Raw genomic sequence first — 3,987 nt, forward strand, 5'->3', positions numbered from 1 at the left:
ATGCTTCAAAAGATTCATTTTTTTTGCCAGAATCCTCATGAATCCTTTTTAGAGGCCTGGAATCGTTTCACTGATCTTCTTATCTAGTGTCCACATCATAACCTTGAGAAAGACATGCTTGTTCGTGCCTATTTCAAAGGGTTTTTACATCACCATAAAGAGGTTCTTGATATAATGATTGTGGGTAGTTTCCTTAGTAATGGTGCCTCAGAGGCTTATAGGTTTTTAGAAGATCAATCTAAGAGTCAAAATAAGGGGGGTAATGACATCCCCCACTCCAATAATTCTTCTTCCACAGTTAAGGCTGCTAGTATGTTTGAGGTTAAATCTGATCCCGAGCTTAGAACTCTACTCGAATCTCTCACAAAAAAGGTAGAAACCATTTCTATTCAACATAAGCCTACTCCTGTCATGAACATAAACTCTCTTCTATGTAATTTTTGTTATAGCCTTGAGCATACCGACTAGTATTGTCCTCTCCTCTATGAACAACCACCCGCATAGCCGGATAATGTTTGCTACATTAATAGTGAACCTAATGCACCTTGGAGACAACACCCCAACTTCGGTTGGCGAAATAATCAACCAGTTACACCTCCGGAGTTTAATAATCAAAATGTTAGGCCAGCAAACAATTACAACCAAGCTCCACCGAGACAAGGATAAGGACAAAGTAATTATAATAATAATAATAATTATTATTATAATAATAATAATAGAGGTATCGTTCCGGTTAATAATAACTATCGCAACCCCACCCGTTAATAATCAACGTGAGATAGTTCCAGTCACTCCACATGTGGCCACTACACCTTCACAACTGGATTGTTTTGAAGCCTACATGCAAGCTAACTATCAGATTTTACAATCCATTAATCACCACATACAACAGTTAACCAAAGAGAAAGCCCAACCGAAAGGTGTGTTTCCAGGTCAAGCTATACCTAATCCTAAAATGCCAAACACAACCTTTGAAATAACTGGTAATACTAGTAATGAAAATATAAACGTAGGTGAGTTAAATGCCATCACCACTCTCCATTCTGGCAGAGTGGTTGATAACGCCGTAACTATGCCCGTTGTTACTCCACCAGTGATCATTAAAATTGAAACTTTACTAGATACCGAGGTAGAAACTGAAGATCCTACTCCTATAGAGGTACTAGTTAAACCTCAACCTAAGAAGAAAGCGGCCAAGGTTAAAACTCCTATTGATCCATATGCTAAATATAGAGAGAACCCACCGTTTCCCCAAAGACTAGCCATGTTAAACAAGGATACAAATTTTGACGATATTAGAGAAGTTTTTAAAAATCTAACAATAAACCTACCTTTTCTTGACGCTATTAAAAATTACCACAACATGCTAAGTTTCTAAAAGAGTTGTGCACTACTAGGTAGAAAACAAATATACCAAAAGATGCCTTTTTAACTGAACAATTTCCAACTCTATCTGAACATATTGGAATCGTTAAGTACAAGGACCCTAGTCATCTTACTGTACAATGCACCTTGGGGGATACCCACATGAGGATTGCGTTATTAGACTTGGGGGCGAGTGTTAACTTACTCCTTTATTATCTATATAAACAAATAGGTCTACAAGAGATGCAACCAACTAAAATAATGTTGCAATTAGTTGATCGTTCTATTAAGTAACCTAAGGGTGTGGTTGAAAATATGCTGGTTAAAGTTCAAGATTTTTACTACGCAACAGACTTCGTTATCCTAGACACAGAAGTCGCTAACGACTCTGTTCCTATCATTTTAGGGCATCATTTCTTGGCAATTGCCAACACGCTCATAAATTACCACGATGGTTTGATGTCCATGTCCTTTGGCCATCTTTCTGTTGAGATAAATGTTTTCAAAATGATGAAATAGTTATCCGATACGACTATCGATGAAGAAGTTAGCATGATTGAGAGCTTAGCTTAAGATTATTTCAACAATACATTTCTAGAGAATCAGATGCACCAATTCTTTTCCTTTGGAAGTTTCGACTTCGACGATGACTCCTACTTAGAGGAAGTCAACGCCCTTTTCGAGTCTACTCCTATCTTAGATCCTTTTGTAGCTCCATCTTCTGAGTTTGAAGACCTTTTACCTAAACAAGTCTTTACTACTCAAAATGAGGACCCTTCAGAATCCTTTTTACCCATTCCTCCCACCCATGTGCTTAAACCTTTTCCTGCTGAGTTGAAATATATCCAGCTTGATTCGGATGGTAGTCATTCGGTGATCATATCTTCTCAGTTATCTGTTGATGAAGATGCACGTTTGATTAGGGTGATTAGGAAAAATCATTCAGCGATCGGTTGGTCCCTAGACGACATTAAGGGGATTGACCCTAGTGTATGCACGCATTGCATACATTTGGAGGATAATGCGAAGACTTCATGCGAACCTCAGCGTCGCTTGAACCCTGCCATGAAAGAGGTGGTCAGGGAGGAAGTCTTACGGTTACTCGATGCGGGTATCATATATCCCATCTCCGATAGCGAATGGATAAGTCCTATTCACGTAGTCCCTAAGAAATTAGGGGTTACCGTTGTTCATAATGCTGTGGGTGAATATGTTTCCACACAAGTTCCTATAAAATGGAGAATCTGTACTGACTACAGACGCTTAAACGCTATGACATGAAAGGATCACTTTTCTTTACTTTTTATAGATTAGATGCTCGAACGCCTAGCTGGTCATGCTTATTATTGTTTTTTAGATGGCTACTCTGGCTATTTTTAGATAATTATTGATCCTGACGACCAAGACAAGACTACCTTCATACGTCCTTTTGGAACATATGCCTATAAACGGATGCCTTTTGGCCTCTGTAATGCTCCTAGTACCTTCCAGTAGTGTATGCTTCATATCTTTAGTGACATGGTGGAGCGCTTTATGGAAGTTTTTATGGATGGTTTTTCTATCTATGGAGACTCTTTCAGTGAATGCTTGTCTAACCTTTCCAAGGTGTTGACACGGTGTGAGGAAAATAATCTGGTTTTAATTTGGAGAAAATGTCATTTTATGATAAAGAAAGGAATAGTGCTAGGAAATATTGTCTCTAGTGACGACATAGAAGTAGATAAGGCTAAATTAGATAAAATAGCGTCTCTACCTATACTACGGACTATCCGTGACATTATAGCCTTTTTAGGACATGCAGGTTTTTATAGATGTTTTATTAAGGATTTTTCCAAATTAGCTAGTCCTTTAACTAATCTGCTTTTAAAATATGCTATATTTGATTTTAATTATGACTGCAAACAAGCTTTTGAAACTTTAAAAGCCACTTTAACATCTGCACCGATTATACAACCTCCCGATTGGTCTAAACTTTTCGAGCTTATGTGCGACGCTAGCGATTATGCTGTTAGTGCTGTGTTAGGCCAGAAACTAGATGATAAGTCCACTGTTATTTATTATGCTAGTAAGACTTTAAATGATGCTCAACAAAATTACACAACTACGGAAAAGGAATTTTTAGCTGTGGTTTATGCTTTAGATAAGTTCCGCCCTTATTTGGTTGGTTCAAAGACCTTAGTCTACACTAACCATGCATGCAACTCTTAGGTACCTTCTCACCAAGAAGGATGCTAAATAGAGATTGATCCATTGGATTCTTCTCCTGTAAGAGGTTACCCTAGAAATTAAAGATAAACGAGCGGTTAAAAATATAGTTGCCGATCATTTATTTAGACTAACCAATGACAGTGATAGTGATTCTGAGTCCATATCTGATTCTTTTCCTGATGAGTATCTTTATTCTATTTTTTCTGGACCTTGGTATGCCGACATTGTGAATTATTTAGCTTTTGATATTATTCCTGATGTTTGGTCAAGAAATGAACGTAAAAGATTTTTTGCCAGAGTTAAGCTATACTATTGGGATGAGCCCTACCTTTTTAAGTATTGTGCAGATCAGATTATTCGCCGTTGTATTCCCCAGTGGGAATATAATGAGGTTTTATCCTTCTGCCATGATAA

At 37.6% G+C, this 3,987-nt stretch overlaps 1 non-coding gene across 1 annotated transcript; it reads right to left on the reverse strand.

Annotated features, from left to right (window-relative positions):
* On the reverse strand, nucleotides 1-104 carry LOC147525270 (small nucleolar RNA R71). Its single transcript, XR_015206524.1, has one exon. It is a non-coding gene; the product is annotated as a small nucleolar RNA R71 (small nucleolar RNA).
* Nucleotides 105-3,987: the final 3,883 nt, after the last annotated feature.

This window comes from Coptis chinensis, chromosome 1 (assembly GCF_015680905.1).
Source record: "Coptis chinensis isolate HL-2020 chromosome 1, ASM1568090v1, whole genome shotgun sequence".
NCBI classification, from domain to species: Eukaryota; Viridiplantae; Streptophyta; class Magnoliopsida; order Ranunculales; family Ranunculaceae; genus Coptis; species Coptis chinensis.